Source organism: Ambystoma mexicanum, chromosome 11 (assembly GCF_040938575.1).
Source record: "Ambystoma mexicanum isolate Mex_15411 chromosome 11, UKY_AmexF1_1, whole genome shotgun sequence".
NCBI classification, from domain to species: Eukaryota; Metazoa; Chordata; class Amphibia; order Caudata; family Ambystomatidae; genus Ambystoma; species Ambystoma mexicanum.
Window position 1 is genome coordinate 852,966,323 of NC_090934.1, and position 20,299 is coordinate 852,986,621.

The window sequence follows — 20,299 nt, forward strand, 5'->3', positions numbered from 1 at the left end:
CCTAGGGGGACCGTTGAGTAGCGGCCGCAACTCCCTAGCTCCCTAGGTACTGTTCCACATAGGACATTTTGCAAAGTTTGTTCCTGCTTTTACAGTTCTCTCACTATCCCTTTTTGCCTCTTGGGATATGGGTAACTGTTTCTTTAATGTATTTGGTCCCCTCCGTGTCCCACCACCCGGGCCGACCCTTTCCCTACCTTTGGGAAATGTTGTTGCAGTCTCCGGTCTGTCCTGAGAGTAAAGCGGGGTTTCTGCACTGCTGTCCCGTTTGGCGTCCGGCAGCTTCTCAGTGGTAGGCACTCTCCTCGGGTCTCTCGCCATGGAACCGGCATGTGGTTCCTTGCTCTCCAGGGCTGCTTTGATGAGGAACGCAGTCCTTCCTTTGTTTTTATTGCCGGGACTGCCGCTGGTAGACTGTACAGCATATGTTGGTGCCGCTGTGGTCTTTTGTCTCCTTGCTCGATCTTCTTCGTGTCAGTGATGGTATACATTCTACCTGGGTAAGCCTCACTCTTCCTCATCCCAGTATGATCTGTATGAATGAATTCCTCTACTCTACAGAGATACATAAAGGTGTGGGGTGCGAGTGGAGGCAAGTGGAGTTGACTGGAGGAGAGACTCTGCTACTCTGCTGTGTTGGACTGGTGGCGGAAGAAACGTGTGGAGCTGAATAATATTGCTACTTTTTTTGTGCAAGGACATCTGCTGTCTGCAGCTTTAAATCCTTGGAGTGCTGTGAGCCCCTCCCCCCTCTGCCAGGGAGTAGTCACTCTACTTAAACTCCCTTCCTCCGTGAAGCAGAGCAAAGTGGAGGCAAGTGGAGTTGACTGGAGTTTGCTGGTGGGTGGGGCAGTGGGGCCCCTGCGGAGATGTCGGAGAAGCTGAGACCGCCTCAAGTGATCAGCGCAAGAACAAGGCAGCAGGTAAGGAAGGGTGAGCGGGGGAGTGGAATGCCCCGAGAAGCCTGTGTACCCCAAATAGGGGAAGCCCTTCCCAACGGTACGGAGGGGGAGGGATCACAGCCGGAGGAAGGCTGCATCGACGGATCCCAGGCGCGAGAGGGGGAGGGGCCCTTAATGGACTCATCAGGGTGGGGAGGTGGTTTGGACATGGAATCAGAGGTTCCCACAGATATGGAGTCCTCTGACCTAAGCTCTGACCAATACCCACAGACTCCCTTTCCAAGAAAGGATGGAATGGTTCCATGGGGGCACAGTCTGTGGCTATGAATGAAGCGGAGTTGGAGATCTTGGCTGGTGGGGTTGCCCCCAGCACGGTGATACCTATACCCCCCAAAGAACCGGATGCGGGAGAAAATTAACTGGAAAGACTGGGGGGTAATGAGGTCCTGGCTAACAAACTGGCAAAGGATGTGATGGAACTGACAATCAAAATTGCCAAGCAAAACGATTTGGCTGTTGGACCAATCCCTTCTGAAGGCAGATGAAATGGTGGAGAGTCAAGCCAATCCTATACTGGCACAAATGGGGGCTGATAGTCAAGTGGCTGCTGAAATCACCCCAACGGAAAGAGAAGGGGCCCCAAAGGGGGGGGCGGGCATGGAAGAGGTGGTAAAATTGGTGGAAAGTCCTGCTTACTCACCTTTGAGTAGTGGCAACATGGGGGAGGAAGAAGGAAGTGAGGAGGTTTTGACTCAGATAATTCATCATCCTCCTCTGGCACTTCAGTGCCTACGGGTACCCCAAGACCGGCAATTGGGAAGGGAAGGAAAAGAAGGCGGAGGATGGGTCAGGTGGACGATTGGGACCAACTACAACTAGTGATGGATTCAATCGCTACAGCTTTGGTGATGTTCACAAAACTCTATGAGAGTCTTAATGATTCCCTGTCTAATCAGCTGTCCTTGATTCTGGGTGTGACAGAGAACATCTCTAAATTGGAATCTTTAGTGTCAAGAGTCGAGTACAAGACTGGATAAAGAAGCAGAGACTTCGAGCTCTTGGCAAAACCGCCTATGTGATCTGGCTAGGCGGGAATGCCAGGACAAATCAGTAATGATGGAGGCCCTTTTGTCCGACTGTAAATGGATGAGGACTAATTTTAAAAGTTTGACTAGGTCGGTTGAGCCCCGGGAGGTAAAAGAGTGTGAAAACCCAAAGAGTTCCAGCTTAGCTTTGTCTGACCTGGAAACTGTGGTTGATCTAACGAAGGGCATGGCAAAATGCATAAATCTCCCAGAGGAGAAGAACATATTTTCAGTCTTTAATGCAAAAAAAAGAGGTGAAAATTATGACCCAGTCAGTGGAGTGGGGCAGGGGACGGTACCAATGAATGATCCTGTGGGGAGCTCTCAAACTGGTGGGGCAGTCCTAGGTAAAGGCAAGCAAAGGAAAAATCCCCAAAACGTGCCAGCAAACGCAAGAAGGAAAGCAAAGGGCTCTCAGGCCTTTCTAAGGAATATTAGATCCCCTCCTGCGATGAAAAGCCTACCAGCTTCTAAAAAAGACAAGGAAGGAACTTCCACCATTGTTGGATATAGAAGCGGAACCATCAGAAGGTAGTCCACTGCCGCAAAGGGATGGAGTGGGGTCCCCCATTATGGGCGACTTGAGTATGTTGGTGGAAGAGATTGAATGGGCTGAGGAGGAGGAGAGGTGGAAAGATGTTAGCAACTCAGAGTGGGAAAACATGGACGGTATGGCGGACCACCTGGGTAAATTGACAGCAGCTAATAATGAAAGTAAAAGTAGAAATGCCCAGATACCTAAGGGGTTTGATCCGAGGGCGGCATCGAAGCATAAGAGTGAAGGAAAATCTTAAATGACCCAAGAAGTAGGATCCTCCCACGGGGTGGGGGTTGGAAAACAGCAAAAAACAGAAGATGGCCGTGCAATAGGGGATGAGCGAAGGGGATGCACTAGGTCGGTGGCATTGAATGGAAAATAGAACCCTAAAATGGGGAGCAAGTTTGTTAAAGTAAAGGAAGCCCCGGTGGGATTTATGACCATGGAGGAGAGGAGGAAGGGAGCTCTGAGTACTCAATCAAAGACATCCGACCCTTCCAGCGAAAGACCTAAATAAATAGTGCAGGATAAGGCTGGGGGAGTAGAGGAGAGGTGGGCTAGAGATTGGGAGGCAGACCCAAAGACCTCAAAAGAGCTGAGGTTAATAGTCTCCTTGGAAAGGACAAAGATGGACTCCAGTATGCTGATGTTAAATAGAGGCAATGTTATGCGATTGTTAAATTATGTAATTTCGGATCTGAAATTTTCTTCTAATGATATAAAGATGTCATCCGCCGCCGCCACGATTGGCGGATTCTTCCGCGATACAGGTGGCGGCACAGGGGCGGTGAGTTTTAGTCCTCTTTCTATGGTCATCATTCTTGGCCATTCCTTGTGGGCGGAACCTGCCGGGAGTTTTAAAACTTCCTTTTTCCCAGCAGACTCCGCGTTGCAACCCGCATCGGAAGCCTCCCTTCCGGGTTTAGGCGCTCCCGAGGCTTGGCGCTCCTTGTTTTGCTGCGGCCTTACCTCGCTCCGCTGTCCTTCGCTTCGCTGCTCCCGTGAAGTGCTTTTGCTGATGCCTGCCTTTCTTCCATTGGGCGCTCTCCTGTGTTTTCAATAGGTCCGGTTCCTTTATTTTCTCCGGACTTGCCTTTCTCCATCTTACCTGTTTCTGTCTCCCTTCTCTTCTGCCTTTCTGGCTGGGCTTCCCGAATCCCTTTCTGCCCTCTCTTCCTTTCCCTACTGGATCAGGCTCTCCTTCGGAGCTAATGGGCGGACTCACCCGTCACCGGCTTACCTTCCGGAGGTCTCTTCTGCCAGCGTTGTTTCCCTCATCGCTCCCCGCAAAGGCGCTGCTCGATCTTCACGCCATTCTGCTCGTTCGCTCCCTGCTCAGCCTTCACCGACACCTACGGAGAGGAAAAAGAAGAGAGCTCAAGTTCTACAAAGGGTTTTTTCTTCCCGATTGGATATTTCCCTTCCTCCGGCTTGATTCCGGAAAAGGGGCAACGGAACTGCTGTTTCCTAGCGGTAACTGTGGCTTCCTTCTGTGACAAGCACATTCATCCAAGAAGGGAGAAGGATTACCTGGCCAGGCGAAACCTACAGTCTACGGACAACGATTCCGGCAGTTCAGGTGAACAGATTGCAGAAGGAGGGAAAGAGGAGGGAACTAAGGGAACCAAACAACCACAAAAGATTGTGGAATTTGTGGAGGAGAATAAGACTGGTTCTGTACTTCTGCATCTCTTTTCCCAGTCAAAGGAAATGTTATTACTGTCATTGCAAAAGAAATTCCAATCGTTGGGGTACGATTTGTTAGACTATCAGGCACGGTGGCCTGCCAACCAGACTTTGGTTAATACCAGGAAGAGGGCTGCCATTGGAAAGATGATTGCTAAAACCCCATTGAGGAAGGAGGGTGTGCAACACACGGTTAAGAATCATAAAAGTGGGGAAGAGCAGAGGGGATACGGCAAAGAGCTCAACTCACTGAAGTTTACAAATGACAATCAGGAACTGGCTAAGGAAGTGGTGAATCCCTTGTCTACCTCAGAGCTTGAGAGGGAAAACTCATGGGGCCTCATTACACGGTATGCGGTAAGGGTTTACCGGTACCGGTAAGGGCACCGGTACTGGTAAACCCTTACCGCCTTACTATGAGGTCCCTTTGCCGGACCCGACCTCAACGGAACGGGCCCACAAAGGGACCTTGGTGCTAATTACGGTACCGTAATTTGCGGTACCGTAATTACCTCATTCCCCATTCCCATTGAGCCCTACGGGGGCAAAAATGGGAATGGGGAAGTGCCTTGGTGAATGGGGAATTACCGGCCCCGTTCACCTTGGAGTAGGCCGGTAATTCCGCCATCCACCAAGGCCGACACGGTAAAATACCGGCGGCAACCATGGCTCTAATAGCGCCATGGTTACCGCATACCGTGTAATGAGGCCCATGGCGTTGGTTGGCGGGGGTTTTGGAGGGTACCAAGAGGCGTTAGATTCCAAGGGGTGAAGAACAGCAATGTTTGAGGATCGGCAGCTGGAACACTAGGGGATTTCAAGCTTTGTTTTGTGAAAACTTGGAGTTCGACATCCTCCTATTTCAGGAGACTTGGCTAAGATCCTCTTCGCAGTGTGATGGTTATGTAGCGCTTCTAAATCCGGGACCTAAGAGGCTGCTGGGACGCCCCTTTTCTGGTCTTTTGACTTTGATAAAAAATGACCAGGGATGGTTGGTTGTCAAGTCCGAATGCCCTAACCTCTATGTGCAAGCTGTATATTTGAAACAGGCTCTAGCACCACACACCGTGGGTGATAATAAGCAGCGCTCAGATACCTGAGGGTTCGTAGCGCTGTATAAATGCTGATTTTTTTTTTTTTATTAGATGTGAAGGAATTCTCGCTAGTGGTGATAAATATATACTGGTGAGTGAATATGAGGGAAAAGACCCATTTTATTAATTCAATCACAAAGGTGGTGGATGAGGCCATTTGGGAAGTGGGAGATGTGAAGATCTTGGTTGCGTAGGATTTAAATATCAGGTTGTTGGATAAAGGAGGAGGTGTCCTGGTTAAAAGCCAGTGGAGTGAAAGGGTGAGGGAATGGATGATGAGTATGAAGCCTAGGCAGATGCATATAGTCAATGGGCAAACTGAAGGTGACATTCCGGGACACCCAACGTGGCGAAGTGGAAGTAGGGTGTCATACATTGATCATTGTTTCGTCTCAGAAATTTTGAAGGAAAAGATGGTGAGATTTGCTATTAGACCTCAGAAGGTGAGTGACCATGATTTGTTAGACATCTGTCTTAGATGGGACGGGAGGAGGGTGACGCGAGAGAAGATGAATGATGTGGCCTTGGGGAATTGTGGTATCCGCCTATGCTTAAAAGCACAAGAGGTAAAAACAATAGATGAAGGACTGAGGGTTCAGCTAAGGAATGACCCCATTAACATCGATTATATGGGCCTCCTAAAAGAATTTTCCAGACCGATGGGTAGGGGTCAAAAGTCCCAATGGTCACAACAGCATGTTTATGATTTGGAACTAGTAAAGAGACGAAAAGGCCTGAGAGAGGCTGTTAAATTGATCAAAGTGGATGCTAAACCCGATAAATGGGAAAGGATCAGGAAACTCCAGCAAGTGTATAAAAATGGGTGTAGGAGCTCTAGAATCTTGAGGGCCCAAAAGGATGCCGGGCGCACCTTGCGTGCAGTATGTGAGAAAAATTCAAAAAGCACCTGGGAGTTGATCAATAATGGCAGAGTGTTTGGGGAAGCTAATATGTTTGCCATGGTAGCAGAGAGTGATTGGATTAAACATTGCCAAACTCTATATGCTGACCCTGGTGGAGATCTGAGTGAGAAAAAGGTAGGGAGTGTGCCCAGGTGGACCTTCTCATTTGACGAACATGATGCAAATTTAATGATCGGTAATTTGAGTACCTCGAGGGCGGCTGGACCCGATGGCATATCAAATCAACAATTGAAAAAAAACTAAGATATTTGGTGTAAAACCCTTGTGATCATGTTCGAGCAAATTATGAAAAATAAGGTGATCCCCCCCGTCATGGAGAGAGGCATTGATTGTGACAATCTTTAAAAAGGGCGATAGGGTGGATCCTAGAAACTACCGCCCTATCGCCCTTTTGGATTCTATTGGTAAGCTATTTGCCACAGTGCTCTTGCGGGACCTGAGAACGTGGGCGAGGAAGTCGGGGATCCTTGACCGAAGACAAACAGGGTTTGTAAGGGGAGTGGGCACGGCCCTGAATCTCTTTATACTCAACTTGTTAAAGGGAGAAAGATTAGAGGAGGGATCTAACCTGTTCTTGGCATTTATGGACCTTGAACAGGCCTTTGAATGGGTCATCAGGGCCTCTGGGCTAAACTTAGAACACGGGGATGTCCAGGTGATTTAGTGGATGCCATTGAGGCCCTATACATGGGTACTTCTGTACGGATCAGGTTGTCTGGGAAGGGAACATTAACCCACAAAATCCTTACATTTAGGGGGCTAAAGCAGGTATATGCCTTGGCCCGTTGCTTTTTTGTTTGTACATGGCGGATCTAGCATCCTCTCAGGTGGCGATGCAAGCTTTCCCGCCTACAATCAATGGAAGTGTGGTTCCCTGGATTTTATTTGCTGATGATCTAGTATTTCTGGATCGTACCCCGCTTGGGCTTCAGCGCTGTCTGATGGCCTTCGAGGCCTACCTAAATAAGAATGGCATGAAAATCAACACAAAAAAATCCCAAATCTTTGCAATCGAAAAGGTGGGAAAAGTAAGAAGGGCAACTTTTGCTTGCAAAGTGGGAGGCTCCACTCTAGAAAGGGTGGAATCGATAGTGTACCTGGGAGTTACATTAAGCAAGAATCAAAATGACTCGGCCCAATTGGCTTATTTGTGGTCGAGAATGATCCCTCTGGTAAATCAGGGTAGAGTGTTTTAGCGATGATATGGGAAATTCACCCTTATTCCTATAACAACCTTCTACAAGCAAAAGGTGGCACAGATTCTCAAGTATGGGGCTGAGGCAGTATTCCGCCTATCTTATGATTGCTGGGAGAAAATGGAGGGCCACTTTTGGCGTAAGGTCTTAAATCTCCCAGATAGTCTGCCCGCATGTGTAATAAGGTAGGAATTAAGGTTACAATCATTGGAATCGATGGTGGCTTGGGAAATCGTTTCCTTATACATGAAATCGAGAAAATTGGTGCAGGTGGATACGGGGTTGGTGAATGTATTGCCAATGTATTTGAAGAAGTTTCCCTTGCCAAAATACTGGGACATCCTGCTTAGGTGTCGCCTTAACATTTTAAAGACTAGAGAAGTACAATGTAGAAGGAAAATGCCTGGTGTGGATACTGCAGCCTGTCTATACTGCAGATTGTCTCTTTCCATTGAGACCCCGGAGCATCTAATAATGCATTGTGATGCCCTATCTGAGATTAGATCCTTCTTTGTAGAGGAATTTAGTCATCTGGGGAAAACCTTGACTAAAAGTGAATGGTGGGAATGGGTGCTGATCGGATATCAGACTAGGTTGATCATTGCTGTTATGAAAATGTTGGCTACAGTTTTGCTCATACATGAAGATCCTTGAAGGTCGATGAGGATAGATTATTTGGAGGATGCAAGATTTATGAGGGAATTTAATTTAATGACGTGAATGTTAAAGGTTTGTTTAGTTGACATGTGTGTTTTTTAACTGTATGATTAACTTGTAAACAATAAAACATTAAAATAAAAAAAATAAAAATAAAGGTGTGGGGTACCATAGGGGACTGAGTGGGGGTGAGTGGAAGGAAGGGACATAAATGGCGGGGGTGAATACCGCGTTATCACAAGGCTATCGTTACTTGCCCCATGAGATCCACCCGCTGAGTACCACCCCCGGGGGGGGTCTATCAGGTAGCAGCCTCACCTCACTGGCCTCATGTGAAGGGGGTTCCACCTTGGATGCAGTGACAATACCCTGGGATTTGTCACAGTGCCTACGCGAGAAAGGCAAAGGCAGTACAAGACAAGCCCGCCTGAAGAGCAAAAGAGGGACACAGAGAAAAGACTGCAAGATAGAGGTTGGGATGCTAGAGCTACGGCGTCAGCCCAACACAACAAACCCTAAGCAGGAAAACCGAGAGAGCAGCTCTGGGACACCACGAGTCACAGCGTCAGCCAGACACGAGAAACCTGAGGAACCGGAACTTAAAGAGAGACGTTGGAATGCTAGACACACAGCGTCAACCCGGCACGAGAAACCCTAAACTGGGAAACTGAGAGATAAACACTGGAAAGCCTGAGCCACGGCAACAGCCAGACACGAGAAACCTGAGAAAGAGGAACAGAGAAAGAGAGGCGGAAACACGAAATGCAAAGCACCAACAGAGACCGATAAGTCTGTAGGGAAGGAGCTCAAACGGAGGTGGTGGTGAGACCATGGAAATCCAGCGGTGGACAGTACTTCCCTCTAACACCATGCATGTAAGGACACAGCGTGTCCCCATACTTGTCAATGGACACAGATATCGAAGAGAGGAAAAAGAGCCCGAAGAGAAGCATAACGCTGACGGGTACGGCGCGACTCCTGGTGATCTGAGAAGAGGTCCAGAAGGAAAAAGGCTCCCAGAACACTTCCCCTCCAAGTAAGAGGTAATGGGGAGAACAGGGAGAGAGGATTGTCAAAAGAGGATCAATATAATAAGCAAATAACTCATCTAAGTATAAAACATGAGACAAATCCGCCCTTTGAGGAAATGAGCTATGGAGCTGCAAGAGAAAAGGATAATACAAAGGGGAAAGACATACAAATAATATTTCCCCAGGAAAGGGGGAGAGTCACAAGACAATCCATACAAGACCAAGATAAAAAGGGATGCTACGAGGAATCTCAGTTTAAAGAAAGTAGACCACTGAAGCTAAATAAAAAGCAAACAGACCGAAGCAAATCTAACCACAATTGGCCATGAGAAAAAGGTTATTCTTGACATAAAGAAACAGAGGAAGTTGTCAAGGAGAGCGGAAAACTACAAACCACTGTTGAAGAGTTAGAAAGACTGTTAAAAGATATATCCAGACACTATTTAAAGATGACCTATTATTGAAGAACCGTACAAACCAGTATTAAGAAGTACATTCAGGAGAAGGGAGTCATTCTCCTCTTGTACAAGCACCTTAGTTAAAAAATAGGCAGGAATTATCCATAGAAATAGGGAAAGCTAAGCCTTATTTTACTCTAATACACATATTGTGAACCATGTCCAGGAAGTGTCAGCGTCATTCTTCTAGGTGGGGGGTCCTCAGGGAGTGGGGGAAGAAGTGCCTGATGGCAATACATATAAGTTTGCACCGTTGTTACCGGACCAGCAAACTACAAGTTTTGCGAGCGGGTGGCCTTTCCGCCGGCCAGGTCTGAAGTGGCGGGCGGACCACGAACCCACAAGCAGACCTCGACGGATGCACCGGCACCATTTCTGAATGGTCAGGTGCATCCGACCTCCCCATTCCCATTGAGTCCAATGGGACTCAAATTGGAATGGGGAGTAATAATTACCGCCACCCAGCAATGGGGATTTACCGGGTCCGCCGGGGCTGTAATGCCCCGGTAAGTCTCCATTGCCGGGAGCCGGTAAATTCATGACTCCGGTATTTACCGGCACGGCTACCGCCAGGGTCATAATGTCCCCCATAGTATCCCTCTTTTCCAAATACCCCTGTCCCATCTTATTTTATAAAATATTCCAATTTCCCAGAACCCCCCCTTCCTACACAAACACTGTGTTTGGAAGAGGAGGTCTGAGGCTGAAAGGAGTACCACCCATGCAATATATTGGACATGTCCCACTAATAATATCAGGCAGGGTCAGCCACTTCATCTTAATTACAAACACCTGGTACCTATTAGCTCTCACCACATGGTTAAAAGTTGGAACACTGAGACACACTCTGGGCAAGGCGATGCACAAGAAGGGGCAGTTCTTCCAGGGCGATGGCGAACCAGGTGGAGCCGAGCGACAGGCAGAGGGACGGAACCGAGGTATAGAGAAACTTTGGACACCCCAGGGAGAGATTGTTACCTTCACAGGGCCTTGAAGGTTGCGCAAGGAAGCCCAGCTAGAGAGAAGAGACAAACCTCTTTTGTGTTTCAAGGATACCAGCCACCCTGCCGGGTGAAGGGCAGAGTTGTGGAGGTGCAGCTGCAGTTGTGGTATTAGCCTTGACTTCAGGTTCAAAGCCATGAAACACGAAAGTGAATTAACACAGCCGGTGAGTTGATGAAAGCAATGAAAGTCCAGTCTGTGTTAAATTAAACTTCACAGCAACAGTATCCGACGAATGATGGTTGTGAGTGTGCCGATAAGACGTCACAGAAAGCAAAGCATTGTAAAGAACTGTAAATTAAAGATACAAAGTAACAGAGTGGTCAGACGAAGGAACATTGCCCAATCAAAAGTCTCTGTGAAATTTCTGATGCCGTAGAAGGGCCGGGAAGAGAAAGAAGCTGAAATGTAAAATTTGAACTCTTGGTAGGTTTGATCCCGGCAGAGGGAAACCTGGATGGGAGAGATGTCTTTGAACTGTTAGGTTTGATCCCGACAGAGGGAAACCTAGCTGCAATAGATATCTTTGAACTTTGAAATAAATACGGTGCTCAAAACTACATTTATCAAGAGGCCTTGGTGTAGGAGAGAAGAAGTGATGTTTGAGGAAAGAAGGTTAAAGTGGTCATTCCGAGGTAAGGGCAAAAGCCTTGCAGTTTTGAAAGTCTTCCGACAGCGGACGCAAAGTGAAAGGAGGCTTGAGCCCGATGGAGGAAAGCCTATGAAGTTGTTATTGAAGGTTGGGCAAGGGAACCCCCACAAATTGTGATTGAAAGGTTTGAGCCCGGCAGAGGGAAACCTGTACTGAATTGTGGTAACCAGAAGGAAACAAACTTTTGTTGAACTGTATAACAAGCTAAAAGGTAACCTGGGCTGGAGTGAGAGAAAGTCAAGAGGTCCAGCAGATAAACTAGTGACTTTTCGTGGAAGGCAAGAGGGCCCTGGTCTACGAAACAAACTGCATCCTTGTGTTCGAAGCCAGAGTGTGTTGCAAGGTCCAAGTGTGCCACATTACCCGTGCTACAAAACGTGGGGAAGGGAGTTTACTCAGCCATACTGACATTTCTTTTGAACAATGTATTTTCCTTTTTGCATTACACATTCCGTTTACACATTTATTGTATCAGAAAGAGAGAAGGCATTATGTCTATTAGTATTAGCCATTTTATTTTGACTAAGGACTGTATTTTCTTTTTGTTTGATGGTCAGGATTACTGTCATCTTAGTTATAGGGCAAGATAGGAGATTTCCAACCATCAATAAAAGTTTTGAAACGTGCAGTTCTTGTGTCAGTCTCTACTTGTGATACCATGCCTCCCTCACAGAAGCAAGAACTCAAGGTGGGGTGTGAAAAGCAAGAACCCAAGACTGGGTGGGAAAAACAACAATCCACGGCAGGGAAAACGAAAAAATATCCCAAGGCGAGGTGACAGTAGCAATACCCCAAGATGGCGGGAGAGGCACACAATTCCAAGGCGGGCAAGATAAACCATATTCCAGGGCTTAGTAGCTACGGTCCGACTGCAAGAGTCAGAGACTATTATACAAGGAGAAGCGAAAGAATAAAGAGACATTGTGCAATCCTGAACTTTGAACTGTACAACTGGGCAAGTAGTCTGGAAGAAACCAGAGACACGTTTAGGTGGGAGTCAGACCCCAACCACTACTTCATAGGTTGAGAAGAAACGCCTTAACAGGCCTTTCGTAGTTGAGTTTGTGTTAATCCTTTTGTTAGGGGTAGAGACAGAACTCATGGGAAGATTAAGCTTTGGACAGAGGATCTTTTTATGTAGGTAAGCATCCTGACGAGCGCCCTTTATTGTTTTCTTTATAGACCAGGGTGAAAGCTCCTTAGAGGTAGGGATAGGGGAGGACTTAAGTCTCTTATCTTTAATACAACACAGGTGATAAATAATGGACAAAATGGTATGTTTGCATCTTATGTGGAAGTTAGATTTGTAGAACCTTACGTATTAGCTCTTTGTTCCCGAGTGGTAGCTCCTGGTGACTGGTTAATGCTAGATACCCAGGAGCTGCTTTTACCTCCTGCTCATCCAATCTTAATTTATATCCCTGAATCACCCTACTTTATAAGATGAAACCCTTCCTGCCGCCCCAGGAGTTTGGAGCAGTAGTTTAGTCTCTGGGGATAAATTGATCACTTAGATGGGGGAAATTCCCTATTACCAGGGTTTCCAGCCACATTGCTAGCCCCCATCCTAAGGAGACGCACCACACACTGGGTCTGGTCCGATCAATACCATGGCATGCAAATTCGACCCTGCATCCCCTCCACTATATACGATCTGACTGGACACCCTTACAAGCTAGGATCCTGTTAAAAGATGCTTGCATCACGGGGAGTGGCCAAGATGGCGGGCTGAATTGACGGGGCTGGCGAGGGCTCCTGCCTTGACAAGTCTGAAAGGCATGTAAATACCCCTAATTACCCATCGCAGATGGGAGAGAAGTGGACCCTGTGACAAATAAGTGCAGCCCGAAGTGCGACGCTGGTGGAGAAACGCTGCGGGGTGACTCCAGCCTGGAAGCAAAAGTGTGCAGTGCAAGGAGGAGGTGCCCCAGCAATGGTGGCCGCAGCGGCCAGCAAGCCGCGTGGAGCTTAGGATTGGACACAAAGCGGTGGGGCAGCGGCCCATGGGGCTCCCTGTAGTGGTAAGCAGGTGGCTGTGCAGACCGGGCAGGTCGGGGGAACTGACCCGATCTCCTTATCAGGTACTGGTTTGGCGAGGAGCAGCGAAGAGCCGAGAGACTAGCACCCGTGGGCACGGGCGGTGAGTGCCTGGGGAGAAGCAGCACAAGTGTTGGATCAGGCCTTCACAGCGGTCCCAGCAGCTGATGTGGTGCGGCCCTGATGGGGAAGGCAGCCCGACTGCTGTAAGTGGGCCGCCGAACGAGGAGAGCTGCCCTGGGTGCAGACCGGGTGTGTAGAGAGGGCACTGCTGATCGCCAACAAGAACAAGGCGAGAGCACTGGAGGAGCAGTGATTGGTGAAGAGGCCGGGTCCCGGGCCGGAGGAGAGGCAGGGCCCGCACAGGTGACTTTGGTGGGGAGGAGGGCTGTGGCCTGGTGGCTTGGAATGGATCAAGAGTGGGCAACTGTTTGTAGAGAGTGCCCTGCCAGGGAGAGCGAAATTCCGCAGGCCGCGCTGTGCTGTGAGCACGGAGAGAGGAGAGGTAGCAGTGGAGCAGAGAGACACCGGGAGTGGAGGAAAGGGCTGTGATGTCAAGAGGCGGCACAGAAGCAGTAAAAGCACCCCACCTGAGCAGAGAGTAATTCCCCTGGAAAGGGGCATGGCAGTGAGAAGAACAGCAAGGGCAAGAGCGAGGTGTGTGGCATTATTGTCCCGCGGCTCCCAATGGTGCTCGGTCCTGCCGCTGACTGGGCCCCCCTGTGAGTGCAGGGGGGAGCGAGGCAGAACAACGTGGAGTCATGCAGTTGCCTTCATCACCGTGTCCTGATGACAGCTGAGACCAGACACTCTGTGTTGGGGTGAGAGCAGTGTGGGGTGCGGCAGGCGAGGAGTACCCCGACTGGTGCCTGGCTGGCCAACATTTGAGCGAGCGGAAAGCATTGGGTCCGGAGGATAGCCTGGCGTGCAGTGAATCAGAGAAGGAGCAGGGGCTGCACACAGTGGATTGACCAAGAGGACTTGCTGGCTGAAGGGGTACGAATAGAGAGCACTCAAACCATCAATCTGTGTGCCTGGGACCCCATGGCTGCATGAAGGGGGCACACATAGAGAAAGGCAACTGCAGAGCCAGAAATGAGAAGGAAGAGAAACCAAGTGAAAGGAACAGCCCAGTATCAAGCTCTTGCGAGCTCCCACGCATCACCCAGACGCGGGAGCAGCATGTAAATGGGACTGAAAAAGAAAGGACAGGCGGAGCAGATCAGGGACCGTGGAGGGAAGCAGCAAGTGAACCTCACCAAGCCATCAACACTCCAATTCCTACCTCAGGAAAAAGGGAGTGCCAAAGAAATGCTGCTCACGAACAACAAACTTGATGCTGCATTGAATAGATTTAAGAGCAACATCACAGAAACAGTCAAGGCGGAGGTGGCACACAAGAGGACATGTCCCATGCAATAGCAGCGAACAGGAAGGACCTTGAGGATCTGGGTGAAAGAGTACTGGACATGGAGGGCCAACTAGCAACGGTGGTGGAGAAGCTCCCAGACCTTTCACAGCAAACACAACCAGCAGAGGAGAATATACCTAGCTGGAGGAGAAGTGTAAGGACTTAGAGTAAACTGACTGAGGAGGAAGAACATCAGAATCAAAGACTTGAAGGAAGGGACAGATTTAGAAGTGTGTCTTGGAGCTGTTTATGGACCTGGAGAACACTGGTCAAGCGCAGAAACTGGATATTGACGGGGCACATCGGGTGGTGTAAGGAACTCATGGTGGCGACAATAAAGACAGACACGTGATCACAGGGAAAGGGTGTTTATTAAACACCTAATCTAAAGCTAGTGGCGTTGTGTCAAATAAAAAGGGCCTATATTAAGAAACCTATTGCCAAACCTTACATCTAATACACAAAACGGGTGTGGGATAGTATTCAAGAAAATCAAGAAGAGTACACAAATAATGTCAGGATGCGGTAGCTTTGGTCTCCCTACCCCACGTTTTGAGCATGGGGTAAGGTAGGATCTTGGAGCACAGCACTCTCTCGAGCTTCGCCGACACAATATAACAGTTCCCTCTTCAGCTATCGGGGCCGTTGATGGCCAAGTCTCGTTTCAGTTGAACGTCTCTTGCCTTCGAGGACCTGATATATTCTAATTAACACAAGAAGTTGAATTCAAATGTTCGTTGGGTGATGGTCTCACCCCTGGGTCCTCCCTCTTCTGGACGTAGACCCTTCTCGTATCTCAGCCTCCCTCTGCCAGGTACACTATGGTTCTCGATTAGGGTGATAATTGTTCACCTCTGGATCCCCCTCTTCTGGATGCTGACCCTTATTCCTCGTGTTGTTGGCTGATAGCTGTCTCACCCCCTTGGATCTCCCTCTTCTGGGCTTTGATACCAAAACTGATATTAATATCAGGGCCTTCGGTGGTTGCTTATCTGAGTTCAGAGGGCCTGGTTTGGTTTACCACAACTACAAACAAACAAATGTTCCTTCAACAAATGATAGTTCATCTCCTGGTTTTAATTATGGTGAGGATTCTTCACCCCTCCGTCCCCCTCTTCTGGGCGCCGACCCCTCTCGAATCTTTCAGCCTCCCTCTTCCGGGTTCACTATGGCTTTTCTTTAGTTCGTACCGTCTGCGGTTTGCAAATCTTAATATCTTTTTAAACAGTTCACAGTGGACATCCCTCTACCGGGTTCACGTTTTCAACACACTATGCCTCATTACAATGAGTGCGGACCCATAATGAACGGTGCCGGTAAGGGACCGGCACCGTTCATTACGGGCCGCCTCATTACGAGGTCTGCAGAGGGTCCCGCTCAGGATGCCTGGCCAGACCAGGCGTCCTTAGCGGGACCCGCTAGTAGACCAGGATGCTAACAACGGGCCTGTCATCAACAGCCCTGTTGTTAGCATCCTCCCCATTCCCGTTGAGCCCTATGGGGGCTCAAATGGGAATGGGGATGTAGCGGGCCCGGGTCCCGAGAATGGGAATTACCAGGCCCGCCAAAGTCGGCTTGGCCCAGTAATTCCCTATTCCTGGAACCCGGACCCGGTACCCGGTATCCACCTTTTATCCCTGTGGGGAAAGGAAAGGGCCGTCAGGTGTGTGTGATTCCGGTTAATTGCCTGACTCTGCCTGACTCTTGTGTCGGGACTCTAGGGTTAGTCCTTTGGTTTTCATGTCGGGGAAAAGTGTTTGAGTCGAAAAAGCGGCGAGGGTTGGATTGTCAAAGTATCCTACCGTGAAGGATGGGATAAGAGGTGTTATAAGGAATTACAACCCTCATGTCAGGAGGGTTGATGACCTTGGAAGGGAGAGATTGGTAGGGCTTGTGAATTGAATGGGAATGATCAGGACTTTTTTCATATAATAAACAAGGGGGACTGTGGGAACGGTAGTGTTTTATCTGAGCAGGTTGGGAGTGCGGGAAATAATAATCAGAGGGACGGGAAGAAAAAGGACTGGGAGTATTCGGGTAGGATATAGGAGAATAGGGGTTCTGAGAGAGGTAGTTTCCTGGTGTATCAGGGTTTGGGCTAGTGGGTTTACCAGAGGTGTAGGGGTGATTAGATTTTATTAAGGGAGCTTATTTGGGTGGAAGGGAGCTAGAAGTGGAATAACCACGGAAAATCTCAGGGACTTCTTCCCCCTCACCTTCTTCCTCGGTATAATACAGAGCCTCACCTTGGATATTTCCCCTAGCATAACCCCGGTCTCCCTCACCAAGGTGATCCTCCTCCAGTTGGCCACCCCCAGGAACTGGACCCAACATTGATGGCTATGTCCTGGCCACCTGGATAAGGGATTCCTGGGCTCTACCTGGGAGAATACCCTCCGGTTTCTCACAGTGGGTAGAAGGAGGAATGACCCGGGAGCTCGCCCGAGGGATATCTTGGTGAAGATGCACAGTTTCAAAGATAAGCAGAAGATAATGGCAGCTGCCATGAGGTGGGGCAAGGTCCGTCTTAGGGGCAGCGAGATCCAACTGTACGATGACTTGGCGCAAGCGACTCTGGCTAAGCAGAGAGCATTCAGAGTAGTGAAGGAGGAGCTTACAAGAACAAAAGTTGAAATACTGGTGGCTGCTGACGAAACTGCAGATCAGGATGGGGATTGAGGAAAAAATTATAAACAGTGTGGAGGAGGGAATTAAAGTACTGGGGATGGGACGGCGGGAAGAAGACACCTCTAGCAAGGAGTGCAGAAACATCCTACGGCGAGCCAGGAGGGGTGGACCACGACGGCCAAGAAAAAATAGTGAGGGAGCAGCCTCCTGCTGGAGGGGCACTCAACTTAGCTTGGCCGAGAGGCAGCCGGGTTGGTATGTGTAGAATCCTGGCTCGAGAGAGCGCCAGTAACAGTAACAATTATAGTTCTAACTGTTATAGTTCTATGATATTTGATTCTGTTTATAATCAAGTTGGTATAGAGGCGGTACGGGAGACGATGGGGGATGGAGGGATTGGGAGGTTTGCGTATGGCAGGGATGGGTGACCCAGCTATGGTCAGTTCATTGGTGGTGGTGATGCATCATCCCTCTGACAGGTAACCATGCAACTGACACCCTTACATCAAATACCACCTATAACCTTATTCACAGATGGATGTTGTGCAATGGCTTATCTCTCATCAACTCTAAGATTGAGATCATGATTGTTGGCACTTCTTAAAAGCTCTGTTACCTGTATCCAGCGTTTAAAGCCATTAAAGTGGCCGAATGCTCCCTTAAAACTCTCCCAAAGGTTAAAACTCTGGGAGTCATTTTCGACCAAGAACTGAGCATGAAAGCTCATGTTAACCATCTTGTGTCTTGTTCCTCATACTATATCAAACTTCTGGCGCAGATCCCTCACTTCCTAGATTCAAGCTGCTGTGCCACCCTGGTGCGTTCCTTTGTGGGATCACAGTTAGACTGCTGCTCAAGCCTACTGCAGGGCATAGGTCAGGGAAAATTGAATCGCCTACAGGTGGTTCAAAATAATGCTGTCAGAGTGGTCTGCCGCCTGCATAAACCTGACCATGTATCATTGGCAAGAAAATCTCTGCACTGGCTTCCCATTAGAAAGCATACTGTGTTCCGCACGCTGTGCATCGCTCACTCCTGCCTTTTTGGAGAAAGCCCAACCTACTTGTCAGCCTTATTGGGTTGGCTTCCAGCAAGACGCACCCTGGGATCCAACAATTCGGGGCTCTTGCTGTCCCTGAAAGCTAAACTGTCTTTCAGCTCTTTCCATATGGCAGCGCCTCGTCTCTGGAATGCCCTGCCTCCGGATCTAAGGTCTTGCTCCTTCCCTGCTTCCTTCAAACGGTTACTGAAGACCTTCCTATTCAAATTATGATTTCTACAAAGGACCGTCCTTTCCTCAACTAGAATCCTTGTTTTTCTTTCTGTTTGTCGTATCCTGTGCTTCCGTGCCTACGGGCCTTGTTGCAACGCATTATGAATAAAATAAATAAAATAACCTGGCTGGCGATTCCAAGGATTTATACCTTGTTAACAGGGAGACCAGGTCTATTAGTAGGTGGTATCACCCTTTGGAAGAATGTTCCGGAAATGAGGGGGGAGGGACAGGTCCAGTAGGGAGGAATGGCGGCAAGGCAGAAATGAATAACCCAGATATGGCTAAATTGAAGTTAGAGGCATGGAACGTTATGGGGCTAAACAGCCTGAATAAGAGGCTTAAAGATATTGCTAAAAGAGCCATTGTATGTCTACAGGAAACACATCTCAAAGGGGAGGATGTGACGATGCTGTACTGTAAATAATATCCCACTCAATTTTCACGCACATGCTAAAACTACACAATCAGCTGTAGAAATTCTACTGCAGACAGAGATTAACCTGGAGGGGGTGCAGGTCAAGCGGGATTCCTTAGAGCGGTACGTCATGGTGAATTGTAAGCTGAAGGGGCAGGCGTACACGTATACATGCCCAATCAGGTGCAGGAGGTGCTGGTATTGGTATACATGCCCAATCAGGGGCAGGGCCTGTTTTTGGATGCATGGCTGGACAAACTGGCGATATTCAGAGAGGGAGAATGGATGGTTGCGGGAGACTTTAATCTGGCGTATGATGCGCAATGGGATAGTTCAGGAGGAGTGCAGGGGCACGCAATGGGGGCAATGTTAAAGCAGTTGCAGGATTGCCTGGTATGGTTGGGCTTAATGGTCTTGTGGAGGATAGACCACCCACAGGAGAGTGACTACTCCTTTTACTCTGCAGTACATAAAACCTACCCGAGAATAGATTACATATTAGTAACACAAGGGATACTGGCGACGAGCCACAAAGTGACCATTGGGTCAATTGTGCTGTCGGCCCATGCTCCAGTGGCAGTGGAGTGGGAGGAGGGGATCGGCAAGAGACGGAATAGGGCCAAGAGGAGGGAGGACTATCTCTTGAGAGATAAGGAAACCCGAACATTGATTGCGGGTGAGATTGATAAATACTTGGCAGTAGTCAGAGATCCAGGCATGACGGAGAGGAGGAAGTGGGATGGGTTTAAGCATCATATCAAGAACATCATGATTCAGATATCAAAGGAATTACGAGAAACAAGGAGAAGGGAGCAGAGAGAACTGGAGGAGGAAATAGTGAGTGTGGAGGGAGCACACAAGGAGTCGCAGTTGAGGCGTCTCTCTAGGCAATTGGCACATATGAAAGGGCAATGGAAACAACTGTCCAACAGATCCACAGAGAGAACCATACTGTGCTGCAGGAAACCCTTTTATGAACACAGTAACAAGGTGGGCACTTTCTTAGCGAGGCAGCTAAGGGTAAGGAAACAGAGACACTTTATAATAGGTTTGCAGGACCACAGGGATCGGGTGGTGATGACGGAGGGGGCAAGAGGTGACTGATGGAGGATATCTATGCAGGGCTATACAGCGAGGAACCATGTAACGAACAAGAGCAGGACAGATATCTGGGATCTTGTGAGGGACTAAAGGTGCCAGAGGAACAGAGGGAATTCCAGGAGGCCCCGATATCGAGGGAGGAGGCGTGGAAGGCCATAGGCAAGCTAAAGCTATATAAAAGTCCGGGGGCAGATCGCCTCACAGCAA